This window comes from Salvelinus fontinalis, chromosome 37 (genome assembly GCF_029448725.1).
Source record: "Salvelinus fontinalis isolate EN_2023a chromosome 37, ASM2944872v1, whole genome shotgun sequence".
NCBI lineage: Eukaryota > Metazoa > Chordata > Actinopteri > Salmoniformes > Salmonidae > Salvelinus > Salvelinus fontinalis.
In genome coordinates this window covers 19891098-19913392 of record NC_074701.1, presented here as the reverse complement: position 1 = coordinate 19913392, position 22295 = coordinate 19891098, and positions in this window count along the sequence as shown.

The window sequence follows — 22295 nt, the reverse complement described above, 5'->3', positions numbered from 1 at the left end:
GCAGAGAGAGGTTACAGGCATCGGGGCCGAGGATGGGCAATCTGGGGCGAGAAATAAGGAGGCTGTGTGTGCGTGTGTGTGTCTGTCCAGGAAGGTTGGGGTTTTCCCCACTGGACTCCTTTTTTAGGTCGGCCCGGCAGCAGCTGGTCAGGTAAACCAGAGGGGATGATGGGAAGAGGACACACCTGGAGGGAGAGCACATTTCTCCTGTAAGGGACATATGTGGGGTCCAGAGATGGTGTGTTTTGGAGTTTAGAGTGTGTATGAGCGAGTAGGTGGTGTGTTATTATAGAACAAGTACCCAGCTAACGACAAACATTCCAACAACTTTAGAGAACGTTCCCTTAAGAGGAATGTAGGAATGTTCCTGTGATGTGCAATAAATGTTTGCAAGAGACCATTCCTTTAATGTCAAATAGATCTTGCCCAGAACTTGGTTACCATGTTCTCAGAACTTAAGATAAAATGTTCTAGACACGTTACATGAGTACATTGTAAGAAGATTTGTGTCCAGCTTTCAGGTGATTAGGAGAATATTCCACGTCCCACCAAACATACACAGAACATGGTTGCCATATTCTCAGAACATAAGATATTCATGTTCTAGACACGTTTCATGGGAACGTTGCAAGAACATTTATGTGAATACATTTTTTTTTAAATAAATCATGTCTTGTTACTGTGCCAATACAGGCTCTGATTGGTGTACCACTGATCCATTCATAGCTCTTTGTCTGTTGGCAAGGCTAGGAATACTCTCACACACAGTGCTTTTAACCTAGTGTTTTCAATTTACATATTTGACATACATAAAAAATACATTGTGCTTGTTAATTTATACAGTAATTATTATTCAACCTGTCTGCACCTGGGATTTGAACTCTGACCTTCCTGCTACGCCACCATGTCATCTATCAGCTGATCTGATTCTTATTTCAAAAATTGAAGGGCTTTCTGTATAGTCGTCTAATGTTGGTGGGGAATGTCAACCTGTTTCACTGAAACTCCTGAATCACCATGATCAATAAAATGTTTTCTTGAATAAACTTTTAACAGACCTGAGATTTTCTTCAAAGTATTGTTTCAGGTCTCTAATTGCCTAGGGAGGAGGGTTTGTCATTATTGCCATTTTGAATTGTATTCATCAGACATTTCGATTGTTTATATGGACATTTCGTTTTACACTTTGAGATATTATTTATGCATCTTTGTTTATTATCATAATATGTATAGACTTCTCCTCTTTCACGCATTTCTGAAACTTTGGCTGCCAGCTTTGTGCCTTTGTGGTGTTTCTGGGTGAGGAGATCAATGCTGCCTTTGCAGAGTTTGCGTTTGACTAAAATGTTGTTCGCTTTCTCCTCGATTAACTCAAAATAATGAGAGCATTTCCACAAGAAAAAGAGGTTAACCGGGGTAAGAACACAGCTGCCATCTTTCTTTGATTTCCGGCTTTACGATTGGAAACGGGGTTAGCCTGGAGAAGGTCTGTATGGAGGAGTGGGCCAAGATCCCTGCTGCAGTGTGTGCAAACCTGGTCAAGAACTACAGGAAACATATAATCTCTCTAATTGCAAACAAAGGTTTCTGTACCAAATATTAAGTTCTGCTTTTCTGATGTATCAAATACTTATGTCATGCAATAAAATGCAAATGAATTACTTAAAAATCATACAATGTGATTTTCTGGATTTTTGTTTTACATTCCGTCTCTCACAGTTGAAGTGTACCTATGATAAAAATTACAGACCTCTTGTCACGTTCTGACCTTAGTTCCTTTTTAATGTCTTTATTTTAGTTGGTCAGGGCGTGAGTTGGGGTGGGCAGTCTATGTTGTTTTTCTATGTTTTGTTCTGTTGTTATATTTCTATGTGTTTGGCCTAGTATGGTTCTCAATCAGAGGCAGGTGTCAGTCGTTGTCTCTGATTGGGAGCCATATTTAGGTAGCCTGTTTTTAATTGTGTTTTGTGGGTGATTGTTTCCTGTTTCAGTGCTGGAACACGGGACTGTTTCGGTTGTTTGTTCGTGTTTTGTTATTTTTGTTCTGTGTTCATTTAGATTTAATAAAAATCTATTATGGACACTTACCACGCTGCACATTGGTCCGATCCTTGCTACTCCTCCTCAGACGAAGAGGAAATCCGTTACAGAACCACCCACAATGTCCCCAGTGCGCATGCATAGCCCGGTGCGCTACATCACAGCTCCTCGAATCGGCCGGGCTAGAGTGGGCATCAAGCGAGGAGGGATGATGCCGGCTCAGCGCATCTGGTCTCCAGTGCGTCTCCTCGGCCCGGGGTATACTGCACCAGCCCTACGCACGGTGTCTCCAGTTCGCCAGCACAGCCCAGTGCGGCCTGTTCCAACTCCCCGCACTTGCCGGGCTACAGGGGGGATCCAGCCAGGACGAGTGGTGCTAGCTCTGCGCTCGAGACCGCCAGTGCGCCTCCACGGTCCAGTGCATCCGGTGCCTTGGCCTTCTGTGTGTCTCTCCAATCTAGTGATAATCCATGGCAAGAAGCCTCCAGTGATAATCCATGGCAAGAAGCCTCCAGTGATAATCCATGGCACGAAGCCTCCAGTGATAATCCATGGAAAGAAGCCTCCAGTGATAATCCATGGCACGAAGCCTCCAGTGATAATCCATGGCACGAAGCCTCCAGTGATAATCTATGGCACGAAGCCTCCAGTGATAATCCATGGCACGAAGCCTCCATTGATGATCCATGGCAAGAAGCCTCCAGTGATGATCCATGGCAAGAAGCCTCCAGTGATGATCCATGGCACGAAGTCTCCTGTGAGGATTCATGGCATGAAGCCTCCGGTGATGATCCATGGCATGAGGCCTCCAACGAAGGACGTCAGTCCGGAGCCTCGAGCAACGCCCTCTAGTCCGGAGCCTCCAGCAACGCCCTCTAGTCCGGAGCCTCCAGCGACTCCCTCCAGTCCGGAGCCTCCAGCGTCGCCCTCCAGTCCGGAGCCTCCAGCGTCGCCCTCCAGTCCGGAGCTTCCAGCGACGCCCTCCAGTCCGGAGCTTCCAGTGACGCCCTCCAGTCCGGAGCAGCCAGAGTCTCCCTCCAGTCCGGAGCAGCCAGAGTCTCCCCCCAGTCCGGAGCAGCCAGAGTCTCCCCCCAGTCCGGAGCAGCCAGAGTCTCCCCCCAGTCCGGAGCAGCCAGAGTCTCCCCCCAGTCTGGAGCAGCCAGAGTCTCCCCCCTGTCCGGAGCAGCCAGAGTCTCCCCCCTGTCCGGAGCAGCCAGAGTCTCCCCCCTGTCCGGAGCAGCCAGAGTCTCCCTCGTGTCCGGAGCAGCCAGAGTCTCCCTCGTGTCCGGAGCAGCCAGAGTCTCCCTCGTGTCCGGAGCAGCCAGAGTCTCCCTCGTGTCCGGAGCAGCCAGAGTCTCCCTCGTGTCCGGAGCAGCCAGAGTCTCCCTCGTGTCCGGAGCAGCCAGAGTCTCCCTCCTGTCCGGAGCTGCCTGAGCCATCCGTCAGTCAGGAGCTGCCCGTCACCCCGGCGCTGCCGGAGCCGCATTTAACTCCGGCGCTGCCGGAGCCGCCCTCCACTCCGGCGCTGCCGGAGCCGCGCTGCCGGAGCCGCGCTGTCGGAGTCTCCTGCCTGTCCGGCGCTGCCGGAGTCTCCCGTCTATTCGGGGCCCGCTGAAAGGGTCCCCAGTCCGAGATCGGCGGCGAGAGTCGCCGCTCCAAAGGCGCCACATAAGTGGGCCAAGACTATGGTGGAGTGAGGTCCACGTCCCGCACCAGAGCCGCCACCGCGGTGAAATGCCCAGCCAGACCCTCCCCTATAGGTTCAGGTTTTGCGGCCGGAGTCCGCGCCTTTGGGGGGGTACTGTCACGTTCTGACCTTAGTTCCTTTTTTATGTCTTTATTTTATGTCTTTATTTATGTTATTATTTTAAGTCTCTGTTTCTGACCGTTTGAGCAGACACATGCACATTTGTGGCCTGCTGGAGGTCATTTGCAGGGCTCTGGCAGTGCACCTCCTTGCACAAAGGCGGAGACAGCGGTCCTGCTACTGGGTTGTTGCCCTCCTACGGCCTCCTCCACGTCTCCTGATGTACTGGCCTGTCTCCTGGTAGCGCCTCCATGCTCTGGGCAATACGCTGACAGGCACAGCAAACCTTTTTGCCACAGCTCGCATTGATGTGCCATCCTGGATGAACTGCACTACCTGAGCCACTTGTGTGGGTTGTAGACTCCATCTCATGCTACCACTAGAGTGAAAGCACCGCCAGCATTCAAAAGTGACCAAAACATCAGCCATGAAGCATAGGAACTGAGAAGTGGTCTGTGGTCACCACCTGCAGAATCACTCCTTTTTTGGGGGTGTCTTGCTAATTGCCTATAATTTCCACCTTTTGTCTATTCCATTTGCACAACAGCATGTGAAATTTATTGTCAATCAGTGTTGCTTCCTAAGTGGACAGTTTGATTTCACAGAAGTGTGATTGACTTGGAGTTACATTGTGTTGTTTAAGTGTTCCCTTTATTTTTTTGAGCAGTGTATATTACACGCCAAAATATGCTTCTGAAAGTAATGTATGGGATATTTAAAAAAGTAACTGTAATAATACTACAATATTTTAAGACAAAAATGGACAACAAACACAATTGCATTTTATCGATGGTGATTTGAATGCACAGAGATACCGTCTGCCGCCATCACCTCATGTTTCAACATGATAATGCACGGCCCCATGTCGCAAGGATCTGTACACAATTCCTGGAAGCTGAAAATGTCCCATGGCCTGCATACTCAGCATACATGTCATCCATTGAGCATGTTTGGGATGCTCTGGATCGACGTGTACGACAGTGTATTCCAGTTCCCGCCAATTTCCAGCAACTTCACACAGCCATTGTAGAAGGGTGGTACGACATTCCACAGAGCACAATCAACAGCCTGATCAACTCTATGCGAAGGAGATGTGTAGCACTGCACACCAGATACTGACAGGTTTTCTGTACCACACCCCTACCTTTTTTAAATTAGATCAGATCGGTGTGTTGTTACCGTTGCCAAATAATGACATTAACACATATTGTTAAGAATGTGAGAGCAGGGTGACTCCATGTCACGGGGAAGCTGAGAGTCCAGAAGCAGGTGAAACGTAATAAAACAACAAACATGGAACGAGACAACATAACAGTAGCATCTACATATAAACAAAGGAACAATACTGACTGGGGAAAGAACCTAAGGGACTGCCAGATATTTATCCAGGAGGGCCAAATGGGCATCGCTGACCTGAGCGGGTTGCTGAATGGGCTGTTGTGCTGGCTCGCTGGGTCGACTGGTGGTAGAGTATCCTCTGCTAGTTGACGACAAAGCCTCCCGGGTATGTTTGAGATGTTGCACACTACAAAGAACCTCTTCCATAGCCATTCTCAGTTGTGCCAGCTGGTCATGGTGTTTACGTAGAAGGTATCCCTGCTCGGCGACCGTCTAGGCAGCAGATAAATAACCGTGGCAAACCTCTCGGTGGTGGGGGCTTCCATCTGATGCGTAAAGTAGAGGGAGCACTGAAGTCAGAAGTCACGGCATTTAGATGGGAGCCCCCATCACCGCCGGCTCGTCGGGCTCCCATGCCTCAGTCGGCTTGTCAGGCTCCCATGCCTCAGTCGGCTTGTCAAGCTCCCATGCCTCAGTCGGCTTGTCAGGCTCCCATGCCTCAGTCGGCTTGTCAAGCTCCCATGCCTCAGTCGGCTTGTCAGGCTCCCATGCCTCAGTCGGCTTGTCAGGCTCCCATGCCTCAGTCGGCTTGTCAAGCTCCCATGCCTCAGTCGGCTTGTCAGGCTCCCATGCCTCAGTCGGCTTGTCAGGCTCCCATGCCTCAGCCGGCTCTACAGGTTCCCGTGCCTCAGCTGGCTCTACAGGTTCCCGCACCTCAGCAGAAGCGACCGGTCCGCTCCTGGTCCTTGGGACTGTTCCTCTGGTCGGCATCATCCGGCAGCTGGAGCTGCGCGTCAGGGAACAGGTACTGTCACATTTACTCCCGCTCCCCCTCTCCGGCGCTCGAAGTTGCCAGATGTCGTCTCATCATTACGCACACCTGCCACCGTCGTTACGCGCACCTGCGCCTCATGACACTCACCTGGACTCCATCACCTTCCTGATTACCTCCCCTATATCTGTCACCCCCCTTGGTTCTTTCCTCAGCATTATTGTTTCTGTTCCTGTGTTTTATGTTTGTACGCTACTCGTGTTTCTTATTTTGTTCAATGTTCTGTTATTTATGAAATTCAGTCCCTGTACTTGCTTCCCAATTCTTAGCATACACGTTACACTCACCTAGCGGGTCTCAAACCCAGGCCAACAGCAAACACCCTAACCACTGTCCCAATAAGAGATATTTCTAGGGCATGTGCTTATTGGGCCAGTATAGTTAGGGCCCCTCAAGAAAAAACCTATAATGATAGATGTTAGCAGTAGTGTGTATGCACTTTGAAGTTAAGCTCATCTCTGTTAAAAGTACACTCAAGAAAATATTGAATTGCTCATGGTGATTCAGGAGTATTTTAAAACAAGTTAATATGCCCCACCAACATTAGACAGCTATTACAGAAAGTCCTTAAATTGATTAAATAAGTATATCAACTCAATGATGAGAGAATAGTCTAATTAACTGATAACTGACAGACATGGTGCCGTCGCAGGAAAATCTGAATGCCGTGAACCAAGTGGTTGTGATTTCAAATCCCAGTTGAGGACATGTTGAATAATAATTACTGTATCAATTAAAAATAGCTGTGAATGGATCAGTGGTTCACCAATCATGGCCTTGATTGGCTTGGCAACAGCAACAAGGCGTGATGTGTAATGAAACAAAACCATTTTGGAGAACGTTTTCTCTTTGGGACCATCAGGCGACATCCTGACAACTGATACACAGAAATGTTCTTGCAATGTTCCCATGAAACGTGTCTAGAACATGAATATCTTATGTTCTGAGGTCATGGCAACCATGTTCTGTGTATGTTTGGTGGGACTTTGATTTCATATTTAATACATTGGTACCACGTTCTAGATATGTTCTGCTTAACAATAAGGGAACATTCTCCAAACTAACATGCTAAAAATAATCTCAGAAGGTTTTTGCTAACATAGATAGAATGTTTCCCTAATGGAAAAACTGGACACTCAAACAGTAGGGCTACATTTTGGGTAACATTACAAAAATTTTCTCTCTCCCTAGAATTGTTAGCTGGGTGTCTGTCTCTCTGTCTCGGTTTCTCTTTCTGTTTCTGTTTCTTTCTCTCTGTGTGTGTGTGTCTGTCTTTCTCCCTCTCTTCTTTCTGTCACCCTCCAGTCTCTCGGTTAGATGGCCATATTGCCATGGCCCTGTTCCACCATTTCTTATTACGCAGACACATCCGCTAATTGCAATCAAAATAACAAAACAACATATGTCAAGGCCCCAGAGACCTGCGTATGTGTGTCCTGCAGGCGCCCAAATTAAGAGTGATGGTTGACAAATGAACGCTAGATTGGCTACATAAATTACCATCCATAGTCAGTGACACACAACAGGACTGGCAATCAAAGTCCCAACAGGAGACAGGGGTGGGAGAGGGGTTGGGGAGAGAGAAAAGGGAGCAGAGGGAACCTAGCTAGCACATAACGTTCTGAGAACCATATGTTGTCCTGTGATTATTTTGCATACAACCTTCCTACAACGTTCTGGGAATGGTGCAGGATAGTTGCTTTTCTTTGAAACATTCTCAGCACATTTAAGGAACTTGACAAAAAAATTACTTTACTTTACTTTCTTAGTATTTCATTACTTAACCAGAACGTTTCCTAAAAGTTCTAACATGGTACATTTAATTACATTTTGGTAATGTTCTATGAACATTCTCCAACTGGTTTGATGTTGGGAATGTTCTCAAATAGTTCAGAGAACACTATAAAACAACGTTCTTCTGTTGGGAATTTCAGTACTTCAGCATAACGTTTTCTCATGGTTCTATTTAAAGTCATATTCTCAAATTGTTCCGAGAACATTAAGAAAACTTCCCATAAATACCACAAGAGAGAACAGAGAATGTTCTCAGAATGTTATTTAAAAACATACAAATACGTAAACAAAACTCTCTCTATCCTTTATCTTGTTAACTGTGTTCAGGGCTGAACGACAGTTGAAAAACAGGGAGGGGTTAGATTGTGGGTTAGGCTACCCTTTAAATACGTCACTCATTGCTTTAAGCCACGCCTTGCCACACCCACCAAACGGGAGCAAATATACCTTAAAGCAGGCCTGGGCAATTCCAGTCCTCATGGCCTGATTGGTGTCACACTTTTCCCCCATCCCTAGCAAACACACCTGATTTACACTAATTGCATTCTAAACTGAAGATCACGATTAGTTGATTATTGGAGTCAGGTGTGTTAGCTGGGTCTGGGGCAAAAGTGTGACACCAATCAGGCTCCCAAGGACTGGAATTGCCCAGGCCTGCCTTAAAGTCTGTTCAAGAACGTACAAGAAACCTCTGGTGTTTTGGCCATGCTCACTAATTGGCCACACCTGATTTTAATGAGTGCTTGTTTCCTTTGACATGGGGTCTGTTTGAATGAACTAAAACGAACAGCTTTGTTTGTGTAGAGAATCATTGTACCTGTCACGTTCTGACCTTTGTTCCTTTGTTATGTCTTTATTTTAGTTTGGTCAGGGCGTGAGTTGGGGTGTGCATTCTATGTTGTTTTTCTTTGTTTTGTTCTGTTGGTAGATTTCTATGTGTTGGGCCTAGTATGGTTCTCAATCAGAGGCAGGTGTCAGTCGTTGTCTCTGATTGGGAGCCATATTTAGGTAGCCTGTTTTAAATTGTGTTTTGTGGGTGATTATTTTCTGTTCTGTGTTTTTGTTTCACCGTACAGGAGTGTTCGTTTGTCGTTTTGTTTTTGTTCAGTGTTCATTATTTCGTATTAAAACAATATGGACACTTACCACGCTGCGCATTGGTCCTCTTCTTCCAACCACGACAAGCATTACAGTACCATCTACACCACTGTGAAATATATTTTCTATAACACAAAATAGTATTTTCAGCTGTTTGAAGCTGGTGTACAAAGCCGAAAGTAAAACGTAAAAATTTAATTTAAGGGAAGCGTAGAAATGGCGCACATAAAACAGATACCTCTTCTTAGACTTGCATTTAATGACAAATTTCTATGCGAATTTTGCCAGGACTCCCCAAAAGTTACATATTGCAGCTTTAAATAAATTACTTTCCATGTGTCCTATCTGTACTTGGAGTTCAAAAAGTTTACCCAAAATAAGCTAGCAGTGTTATTAATCCTTTACACTTGTACCTGTATATAGTTCGAAAATGGCAGTGTAGTGGGGTAATATGTATCATATAAGGATATTATACACTACCGTTCAAAAGTTTAGGGTCACTTAGAAATGTCCTTGTTTTTGAAAGAATGCAAATGTTTTGTCCATTAAAATAACATCTAATTTATCAGAAACACAGTGTAGACACTTAATGTTGTAAATAACTATTGTAGCTGGAAACGGCAGATTTTTTTATGGAATATCTACATAGGCGTACAGAGGCCCATTATCAGCAACCATCACTCCTGTGTTCCAATGGCACTATCCTGACACAAGGCGACACCCAGATGCAGACACAGGAGGCAGAGGGTTGGAGTCTTACCCTATTGGATTAATAAATATTGTAAGGCAAGAGAATGGTTATGGACAGGCTAAAAGGTCAAAACCAGTTCAGGCCAAAAGGTTCCGAAGGGCGGGCGGGAAAGTAGTCCAGAGTCAGACAGGGGTCAAAACCGGGAAGACTAGCAAAAAGAGACCGGGGAAAACCACGCTGGTTGACTTGACTAACATACAAGACGACCTGGCACAGAGACAGGAAACACAGGGATAAATAAACTGGGGAAAATAAGCGACACCTGGAGGGGGTGGAGACAATCACAGGAACAGGTGAAACAGATCAGGGCGTGACAGGCACGTTGTGTTAGCTAATCCAAGTTTATCGTTTTAAAAGGCTAATTGATCATTAGAAAACCCTTTTGCAATGATGTTAGCACAGCTGAAAACTGTAGTTCTGATTAAAGAAGCAATAAAACTGGCCTTCTTTAGACTAGTTGAGTATCTGGACCATCAGCATTTGTGGGTTCGGTTACAGGCTCAAAATGGCCTGAAACAAAGACTTTCTACTGAAACTCGTCAGTCTATTCTTGTTTTGAGAAAGGAAAGCTATTCCAGGACACGTACATTAGAGTGTCTAGTTTGAGAAACAGACGCCTCACAGGTCCTCAACTGGCAGCTTCATTAAATAGTACCCACAAAAAACCAGCCTCTGTATTATTGGCCAACGTGCAATCACTGGAAAACAAACTGCACAATCTACAATTAAGACTATCCTACCAACGGGACATTAAAAAATTTAATATCTTATGTTTCACAGAGACTTGGCTGAACGACGACCCGGATAATATAGAGCTGGTTGGCTTCTCTGTTTTTCGGCAGGACAGAGCAGCTACAGTTGAAGTTGGAAGTTTACATACACCTTAGCCAAATACATTTAAACTCAGTTTTTAACAATTCCTGACATTTAATCCCAGTAAAATGTCCCTGTCTTAGGTCAGTTACGATCACCAATTTATTTTAAGAATGTGAAATGTCAGAATAATAGTATAGAGAATGATTTATTTCAGCATTTATTTCTTTCATCAAAACTATAGTTTGTTAACAAGACATTTGTGGAGTGGTTGAAAAACAAGTTTTAATGACTCCAACCTAAGTGTATGTAAACTTCCGACTTCAACTGTACATATGGTGAGACGAGGGGCGGGGGAGTGTGTCTATTTGTCAATAACTGCTAGTGCGCCATGTCTAATATTAAAGAAGTCTTGAGGTATTGCTCGCTTGAGGTAGAATATCTCATGATAAGCTGTAGACCACACTATCTACCAAGAGAGTTCACCTCTATTTACCACCACAAACCAACGCTGGCACTAAGACCTCACTCAACGAGCTGTATAAAGCCATAAGCAAACAAGAAAATGATCACCCAGAAGTTGCGCTCCTAGTGGCCCGGGGATTTAATTCAGGCAAAATTAAATCAGTTTTATCTAATTTCTACCAGCATGTTACATGTGTAACCAGAGGGAAAAAACTCTAGACTACCTTTACTCCAGACACAGAGACATGTACAAAGCTCTCCCTCCCCTTCCATTTGGCAAATCTGACCATAATTCTATCCTCCTGATTCCTGCTTACAAGCAAAAACTAAAGCAGTGACTCGCTCAATGCAGAAGTGGTGAGATGACGGGGAGGCTACGCTACAGGACTGTTTTGCTAGCACAGACTAAAATATATTCTGGGATTCATCCAATGGCATTGAAGAGTATACCACCTCAGTAACCGGCTTCCTAAATAAGTGCATCAACGATGTTGTCCCCACAGTGACCATACATACATTTCCCAACCAGAAGCCATGGATTACAGGCAACATCCGCACAGAGCTAAAGGCTAGAGCTTCCGCTTTCAAGGAGCGGGACACTAATCTGGACGCTTATAAGAAATCCCGCTATGCCAACAGACAAACCATATAACAGGCAAAGCGTCAATACAGGACTTAGATTGAATCCTACTACACCGGCTCTGATGCTCATCGGATGTTGCAGGGCTGGAAAACTATTGCGGACTACAAGGTGAAACCCAGCTGCAAGCTGCCCAGTGACACAAACCTACCAGACGAGCTAAATGCCTTTTATGCTCGCTTTGAGGCAAGCGAGTGTTGAGTACTGAAGCATGCATGAGAGCACCAGCTGTTCCGGACGACTGTGTAATCACTCTCTCTGTAGCCAATGTGAGCAAGACCTTTAACACAGGTCAACATTCACAAAGCCGCGGGGCCAGACGGATTACCAGGGCGTGTACTCAAGCATGCGCGGACCAACTGGCAAGTGTCTTCACTGACATTTTCAACCTCTCCCTGGCCGAGTCTGTAATACCTACATGTTTCAAATAAACCACCGTAGTCCCTGTGGCTAAGATAGCGAAGGTAACCTGCCTAAATGATTACCGCCCCGTAGCACTCACGTTGGTAGCCATGAAGTGCTTTGAAAGGCTGGTCATGGCTCACATCAACCCCACATGCCAGAAACCCTAGACTCACTCCAGTTTACATACCACCCCAACAGATCCACAGATGATGCACTCTCAATTGCACTCCACACAGGTGTTCCTTAGGAACACCTATGTGAGAATGCTGTTCATTGACTACAGCTCATCATTCAACACCATAGTGTCCACAAAGCTCATCACTAAGGTAGGGACCCTGGGACTAAACACCTCCCTCTGCAACTGGATCCTGGACTTTCTGACGGGCCGCCCCCAGGTGGTAAGGGTAGGCAACAATACATCTGTCACGCTGATCCTCAACACTGGGGCCCCTCAGGGGTGCATGCTTCAGCCCCTCCTGTACTCCCTGTTCACCCACGACTGCGTGGCCAAGCACGACTCCAACACCGTCATTAAGTTTGCTGACGACACTATAGTGGTAGGCCTGATCACCGACAACGATGAGACAGCTATAGTAAGGAGGTCAGTGTAGTGCCAGGTCTCTGGGGACAACAACCTCTCTCTCAATGTGACAATACAGGCCCTCATTAAAATCGACGGAACTGAAGTGGAGTGGGTCGAAAGTTTCAAGTTCATTGGTGTCCACATCACCAACAAACTATCGCGGTCCAAACACACCAAAACAGTTGTGAAGAGGGCACGGCAACACCTTTCCCCCCTCAGGAGAATGAAAAGATTTGGCATGGGTCCCCAGATCCTCAAAAAGTTATACATCTGCACACTCAAGAGCATCCTGACCGGTTGCATCACTGCCTGGTGTGGCAACTGCTCGGCATCTGACCGGAAGGGGCGACAGACGGCCGTGCATACGGCCCAGTACATCACCGGGGCCAAGCTTCCTGACATCCAGGACCTATATACTAGGCGGTGTCATAGGAAGGCCCAAATAAATAGTCAAAGACTCCTGTCACCCAAGTCATAGCCTGTTCTCTCTGCTACCGCACGGCAAACAGTACCAGAGCGCCAAATCTAGGACAAAACGACTCCTTAACAGCTTCTACCCCCAAGCCATAAGACTGCTGAACAGCTAAACTAATCAAATGGCCACCCAGACTATTGACATTGTTTTTACACTGCTGCTACTCACTGTTTATTATCTATGCATAGTCACTTTACAAATTACCTCAATTAACCTGTAACCCCGCACACTGACTCGGTACCGGTACCCCCTGTATTTAGCCTCGTTAATGTTATGTACATTTCTTGTGTTACCTGTTGATTGATTAGATTTTTTAAATCTTTTGGTTAATTTAGTAAATATTTTATTAACTGTATTTCTTGAACTGCATTGTTGGTTAAATACAGGTGTGCCAAGCTTGTAGCGTCATACACAAGAAGAGTCAAGGCTGTAATCGCTGCCGAAGGTGCTTAAACAAATTACTGAGTAACGGGTCTGAATACTTATGTAAATGTGATATTTCTTTCTTTTTTTTTAATGCTTTGTCATTATGGGGTGTTGTGTGTACATTTTGTACATATGTTACGTAACAAAATGTGGAAAAAGTAAAGGGGTCTGAATACTTCCCGAATGCACTGTACAAGACATAAAGCTTAAGTAAGGCAATATTGACATTAAGAAAACATTAAGTATCCAAGCCTGGAAGTCCCTGCCTCCAATAGTCCCTGGGAAAGAGATAGAGAGAGAGTGTGAAGAGAAAGAGACAATGAATCTGAGACCCCTTTATAACATCTGAGTTGTTTGGATTCATAAACTGATTTGTTGACCAACAGTATTACTGTAAAGTTAACCTCCAATCAGATATCAGACCTACAGGATGTAAAGACAATTGCACCTCTGCTTCAAAGCAGTGAGACAATGGGGGATGGCAAAACCAACACAGCAAATCCTTTGCATAAGTTGATAAGGGTCACTCAGGCAGTAAAATGCTATGAAATACATCAGAGCCCCCGGCTCAGCGCTTCACAGTGCTGTTTGGGTTTTGACTGACAGCCGTTCTGAACTTGACCACCTTGAGCAACAAACAGTTACGGCCATCTCTCCCGCTAATTGGGCAACTTTAGCAAATGTTTTGTTGTTTGAGTGAGGAAAATGCTGTAAATTAAGATGACTCAATGTGTTTTATTATATGGAAATGTGAAGTGCACATTTGGACTCACAGGTGTTTGGCTTGCTTGTATGACATCAAAGTGGGTCTTTATTATAATCCTCAAAATCTCATCTTTCAAAACTCATGTCAAATCAAATCACATTTTATTGGTCACATACACATATTTAGCAGATGTTGTTGCGATTGTAGCAAAATAGTTTTGTTCCTAGCTCCAACAGTGCAGTAGTATCTAAAAACAATTCACAACATTACACACAAATCTAAAAGTAAAAGAATGGAATTAAGAAATATATAAATATTAGATATTAAATATTAGAGCAATGGCGGAGTGGCGTTGACAAAAAATACTGTAGAATAGAATACAATATATACATATGAGATGAGTAAAGCAGTGTGTAAACATCTTGACAGATAATAGATACAAATAAAACCCTTTCAATGCTTTTGTCTGATGTTGTGCACACTCAAACCCTTTCAATGCTTTTGTCTGATGTTGTGCACACTCAAACCCTTTCAATGCTTTTGTCTGATGTTGTGCACACTCAAACCCTTTCAATGCTTTTGTCTGATGTTGTGCACACTCAAACCCTTTCAATGCTTTTGTCTGATGTTGTGCACACTCAAACCCTTTCAATGCTTTTGTCTGATGTTGTGCACACTCAAACCCTTTCAATGCTTTTGTCTGATGTTGCACGTACCTAACATTTTCCTGTAATGTTATTACCTTACTAAATGTATCAGAAGTATTTTCTGATTTCTTTATCAATAAATGTGGTAGAAAGTACAGTAAATGCAGAATGTGTAATGTTTGATGTTTGGATTTAGTCTTGTGTCAGGGGAACTGTTGTGTCCTCAACTTTGGTCTAATAATGTTTCCATAATCTACAAACTGTTCCCTTTCAATTGCTGCCATGCTTATGCTTTTCATATTTCATCTGTAAGAAACATTTAAATTTAGCCCTATCCAGTCCAATTCCCACGAGTGTATAGGGTTAAAAGTCTTATTGAAACACTGTGAAAGTTATAAGGAAGGTACTCAAAAAATCTCCAAATTACCTATCATTTTCGTTCTCAGAGCGTTAATAAAACCTCCCAGACAAAAGGAACCAGAGTAAAACGTTCTCAGAACATTCCCGACTAGCAAACAATTCATAGGGAAGCCTTCTCTAGGCTTCAAGGTTTCTAACTTCCCATGTATAATATCTTTAACCAGGGATTCTTCTAGTGAGCTAGATGGTCGCTGTCCACGCTCATGTCGTGCTGACCTTTGGTATTCCGATTCCGGAGCTGTCCGCTTGAGTGGTGCTGAATCGCAGCTATTAGCTTGTTTGTTTACTTTCGCATTAGACATTTTACCCTTGTGACAAAGCCCCCACAAGTTCAAAGTGGACACATTTTCAATGACACAGTGATTAAATACCATAGTATCTGACTAAGCTAAGATAATCCATATGTGAGACAGAGATCAGTCAGGCCTGTATAGCATGCCACTTTTTCACCACCAGAGGGCACTGTGTGAAGAGTGACTGGGTGAGTCTCAATGATGTGGCTTCCTTCCCCTCTATCCTCTTTGTACAAATCAATAATCCCTTCCATTTTTTATTTATTTTTATTTTGTATTTGTTATATTCTGCTTATCTGAGCTGTTTTCATCTTCCCTGTCTTCACTATCTTTAGGTATAGGCACTGTTCAACCTTTTCTGCCTTAACAAAATGCCAAACTCCTTCGCAATGATGGCCAAGGAATATGAACACATTGTGGGGTTTGTGGAAAAAAATATTGTTGATTTTTGTTTTATATAAAGAGAAAAGTGTACATATCTAGACCACTGGTATTATACTGCAAAGCTACATGGTGTTACCACTCTGTGACCAGAAGATGGCAGTAAGAACCTTTATTAAAAACGAATCTCCCTTCCTCCACCTTCTCTCACATCTCTCTCACATCCCTCATCTCAGCGGTGTGACTCCCGGATTTTCAATCCATGACGTCATCTTAATACCTAATGGAAAAGGTTTTAGCGTTTCCACATCATATACCCCCTCTCTCTCTCTCTCTCTCTCTCTCATGTTGCATGTCCGTCCACCCACTGATGGGTGAGTCAGTCTCAGGAGGCCCTCTGATAGACACATGGAGATGGTTGGAAATCACTTTGTTCTGACAGTTCTCCGCAAGAAAAGGGAGAGGGGTTTGTAGGGCAGGAGACTCTCTAATGGAAAGTGGTGTACCTACAGTACACACATATACAGTACCAGTCAAAAGTTTTAGAACGCCTACTCATTCAAGGGTTTTTCTTTATTTTTACAATTTTCTACATTGTTGAATAATAGTGAAGACATCAACACTTTGAAATAACACATATGGAATCATGAAGTAACCAAAAAAGTGTTAAATAAATCCAAATATTTTTGAGATTTGAGATTCTTCAAAGTAGCCACCCTTTGCCTTGATGACAGCTTTGCACACTCTTGACATTCTCTTAACCAGCTTCACCTGGAATGCTTTTCCAACAGTCTTGAAGGGGTTCCCACATATGCTGAGCACTTGTTGGCTGCTTTTCCTTCACTCTGCGGTCCAACTTATCCCAAACCAGGTCAGGTGATTGTGGAGGCCAGGTCATCTGATGCAGCACTCCATCACTCTCCTTCTTGGTCAAATAGCCTGTACACAGCCTGGAGGTGTGTTGGGTCATTGTCTGGAAGAAAAACAAATGTTAGTCCCACTAAGAGCAAACCAGATGGAATGGCTGTAACATAATAGGGAAGGTCAAGGGGTCTGAATACGGGCTCCCGAGTGGTGCAGCGGTCTAAGGCACTGTATCTCAGTGCTAGAGGCGTCACAACAGGCCTCTGGTTCGATTTCAGGCTTTATCACAACTGGCCTGATTGAGAGTCCAATAGGGTGTGCGCACAATTGGCCAAGCGTTGTCCAGGTTAGGGTTAGACTGGGGTAGGCCATCATTGTAAATAAGAATTTGTTCTTAACTGACTTGCCTAGTTAAATAAAGGTAAAAAATACATACTTTCTGAAAATATATACCCCTACACATATGCCCAGATCAAAACATGCATGCACAACACATACATATTCACACCATCTCTCTCCAACGACAAGATTAAGTGTTACCACACGATAGCCGACACCCGCATAGCGGATGTTTTGGCAGCGTCGGAGGTGTATCTGCATTTGAGTTGTTAAATCGGTGAGCAGCTGCACTTGTGGTCATTGTCACGAAGCCACACCTGTCACACTTGCGTTAAAAATTCAGAGTGAGAAAGTTTAGGCTATATAAAAATAATGACGCTCAAATTCAAAATCGTTAAACAAAATAATGAGGAGCCTAATCAAGGTGCAGATTACATCACCCATTCCAGTGTTCAAACTTGTAAACGCGGGTGCATGGGATTCCTACTAATGCGACTCCGTGCAGCCAATGGCAATGTCCACAATAGGTATAATGACAGGAGCCACGTGTGGATTTGACAGCTCTAATGGTGTTCCACCCCCAACACCATCAAAACACCAGCTATGCCTGTGTTGGCTAGCGCGAACCTGATAGAATCGAGCCCTGAATCCATGTCACCTGTGAAAACTGCTGTCAGAGCACAGTATGTGGTATAAAGATGCTTGTTTGACAGTTCTAAGGCCTTGCTAAGTGTCCTCTTGTCTCCTGGATTTACTTCCCAGTATCTCTGAGCCTTAATGGAGTGGAAATCTTTACTGTCGTATGTAGCTGTGATTGCTTAACCTCATCTTGGGGGAGAGGAAAATCAATGCTGTTTGTCATTGCTCTCAGTGCCTGGCACAAACAACACCGGTTTTTGTAAATGCGTCAGAGTGTGTGTGTACACTAAGATCAGTGTAAAGGGTATAACACCACACTTTGAAACTGAGCTGATTCGTCTCTCTCTCTCTTTCTCTCTCTCGCTCTCTCTCTCTTTACTCACTCTCTCCCCCTAAAGGCATTGTATGCAATCCCATCATGGCTATGACCAGGTCACCATGGAAACGTCCACTCTGGAACCACAGAAGGCCTCCCATAGAACAACCAGGCCCCCAGTGTCCAGTCTGGAGCATGCTGCTGGTCAGCTACTGCGTAGCAAACAAGATAGCGGTGCTAAAAATCCTGGTCTGCCCTGGAAAGCATATTTAAATGAAGATCGTCAGAACGGCCCCTCCCCCAAACAATTGGATGGCCGTTTTGGGCTCGAAAATGTGTTTATTATCATCAAGTTCAATCCCCACAGTGAATTATTTTAAAGTTTCCTACAAATAGAGATATTTTATTTAATAGTGATCCGTGGACCACGTGCTGACACGCTACAAGGATGTCTATGAGAGCAACAGGGGCAGTGGACAGATCTCATCCACTGTGTGTAGATGGGGAGACTCCCCAGTTGTAAGTAAACCACTCTGTTACTTCCCCTGACTACTGATATGGTGGAGGTATGGTTGCCCTCAAGGGCCAGTGGTCGAAGCTCTAGCCCCGTTTATACCTGGTGCTAACATGCATCCTGTGTCCCGAACATGTCCACATTTTGATTGTGCCCCAATATTAAAAGAGGCACTGTGAACTGATTTTGATCAGATCTTATAAGTGTAAATGGGCAAGATCAGAACGAAGGACACATATTAGCACCAGATATAAACGGGGCTATTTTGTGTGTGGAAGTGTGTGAATGAGGAGGAGCCTCCGTCTTTGTAATTAGACAGCTCTGTTATGTCTGTAGATTACTGATACATCATCCTGTCAGGCCCGTGGTGCCCTATTCCACACTGAGTAATGGATGAGAGGGCTTTGCTCATCACAAACAGAGCGCTCGTTTGCCATGGTAATGTCCTACTGCAGACCATTAAAAACTCATTTCTGGAATGTGACATTTGGGCAGTGTTGAAACGCAGAGCTATCCACGCACTGATATTAACATGGTCAACATTGGGCAATTATATCATCAATCTCAATTTCAGTGTGTGTGTGTGTGTGTGTGTGTGTGTGTGTGTGTGTGTGTGTGTGTGTGTGTGTGTGTGTGTGTGTGTGTGTGTGTGTGTGTGTGTGTGTGTGTGTGTGTGTGTGTGTGTGTGTGTGTCTCTCTCTCTCTCTCTCTCTCTCTCTCTCTCTCTCTCTCTCTCTCTCTCTGGTAAAGCCCTGTGTGTCTGGTTGTGTGATCTTCACCACAGGATCTCAGCAAAGCCTCCCTTAAACATAACTGTATCCCCGGGTACATACAGCAGGACAGCTTACACACAGAGGCAGAGGAAAGTGTGTGTTTGATAGAGATGGAGAACTGAATAGTAAACGAAAGAGAAACAGAAAGCACTCACTTTTGTGGTACATTTTACCCAATCACTGATTACCACTGAGTACACTATGATGATTTAGCTTCTTCTTTGTAGGTACAATTCTCATTCATCCCTGTGCATCCAGTGAGCAGCATCTCACTCCTCAGTGCCACAGCATCCCAGGCTGATGATTATATGGAAGCGGCTCACGCTGCCAAATTAACGTCAGAGGGCAAATTAAAATGGCTCCCAGTGTCAACCACAAGTGTCAACCACACATATTACTTTAAAACACTCTCTCCATCACACTGAGGATGTGTGTGCACAATTTGTGTGTGTGTATGTATTGTACAGTATGTGTTATTGAAGGTGACGTCCTATTCACTGTGTGTGTTTGGCTGTGTAACTGTCATTGGTGAGTCATGTGTGTCATGCTTATTCTGGTGCCAGACTGTCATTGGGCTCTACCCGGCCACTACCCTTCATCACCCGGCCACTACACATTGCCCCCAAACACACCCACACCAGCAGCGGTCAGTTTCAGATGAGCATGGCCTTATTTCTATTACAGCAAATAGGGCTCCCGAGTGGCGCAGTGGTCTAAGGCACTGCATCTCAGTGCAAGAGGTGTCATTACAGTCCCTGGGTCAAATTACATTTACATTACATTTAAGTCATTTAGCAGACGCTCTTATCCAGAGCGACTTACAAATCCAGGCTGAATCACATCCAGCTGTGATTGGGAGTCCCATAGGGCGGTGCACAATTGGCCCAGCGTCGTCCAGGTTTGTAAATAAAAAAATAATCTTAACTGACTTGCCTAGTTAGTTAAAGGTTCAAAACAAATTAATATTGGATGACTGACATTCATATTCCATTCAGGCAGTTAAATGTAACAGTGATAGGTTTAGGCTACTACATGATACTTGAATTTTCCCTATACCCATCATGAGGTTACTACAACTTAACCTATGAATTGCCCAATGTTGACCATGAACGCAGGTGCACACAGGCTGAGAGACAAATTTTAGGTGACAGACAGTGACATTCATTACCGCTTTGCACACTCTTGCCTGCATCTAGCTGATAGTGGCTGTAATCATTAGTCCAACAGTTGCAAACGAGAATTTCTATTGGACAAATTCAGGTATGTTCATCCTCATTTTGTTCCGTTTGCTTCTGTTTAAGAAACTTTTTCAACAAAATCGGCAGAATGAATACACCCCTGACCATGCGTAAACATAGTGCACAGTTTCATAACAGCCACGTTGTATTCCGTCTCGCATCCACGTTATGCGCTCTCCTCCTTTCACCTCTCCTCCTTTCACCTCTCCTCCTTTCACCTCTCCTCCTTTCACCTCCTCCCTTCGCTTGTGGACTTCAATGCACAACACATCAGATGTATGTGACCAGACGAAAAAACCTTTCCAAGCCAAACCGCTACACACAGCCTACATCGTTGTCACCATATTAGCTAAAGTAATGTCATAGTCAGCATAGCTAATAGAACTAACACATTAGTAAACCCACTACAATCATGCAGTTACAGTGTACACCGGCGGGCCCCGGTGGCAATACATTTGTAAAACCAAAAGCTTATCTTGACTTGAAAGAGTTCCAGGATTGTACCAGCTAGCATCCCTCTGTTTGAGCAGGGTGTTTCAGTAGGCTAAACTAATTAGCTGCATTTGCTAGCTAAGGTAAACGGAAAGGGAAAAAAATTACAATCTCTCTCTCTCTTGCTTCTAACCTGTTGAGATGGTTCATTCATTTAGGAAGAAGTGAATTTGTTCAAAACTGTTGAACTATTGTCTTTCTCTCTCTTTCAACTACTCACCACTTGCTATCCACTGCAGTGCTAGCTAGCCGTAGCTTGTAGTACTATATTAGCTTTAGTACTATAGCTTAGCTATAGTAGCTTAAGTACTATATTAATTCTCTGATCCTTTGATTGGGTGGACAATATGTCAGATCATGCTGCAAGAGCTCTGATAGGTTGGAGGACGTCTTCCGGAAGTTGTCATAATTTCTGTGTATGTCTATGGAAGGGGGTGAGAACCATGAGCCTCCTAGGGTTTGTATTGAAGTTAATGTACTCAGAGGAGGACGGAAGCTAGCTGTTCTCTGACTACACCATGGTGCTACCCTACAGAGTGCTGTTGAGGCTACTGTAGATCTTCTTTGCAAAATAGTGTGTTTTAATCAATTATTTGGTGACGTGATTACATTTAGTGTAGTTTTATCTAAAAAGGATACATGTTTTAAATTTTAAAAATGAAATTAACTGAGGAGGATGGTCCTCCCTTTCCTCCTCTGAAGAGCCTCCACTGACCCACACACAGTCTTGGGGAGACATATGTGTCACAGTGCTTCACCAAATGCTCCAATAGTTTTAGGTCTAGATCCAAGGGCTAGTGGTGCATCCTGACCTCCCTACTGTTAGCTTCTCCTTATGGACCAACTACCCCTACACACACACACACACACACACACACACACACACACACACACACACACACACACACACACACACACACACACACACACACACACACACACACACACACACACACACACACACACACACACACACACACACACACACACACACACACACACACACACACACACATACATATGTACACACTCTCTCTCACACACTCCCCACTGGGTTAAACTAACTGGACAGAAGGACGGGTCAGAAGCAGGGCCAAACAGAGCGTGGGTAGCAGAGTGCTTTCACTAGCTGGGTTGTTCCATTCCTTCTGTGCCTTTTGTGTAACTTGGTAAAGTTAGCATTCTGTCATAAAGAGCACATGTTTA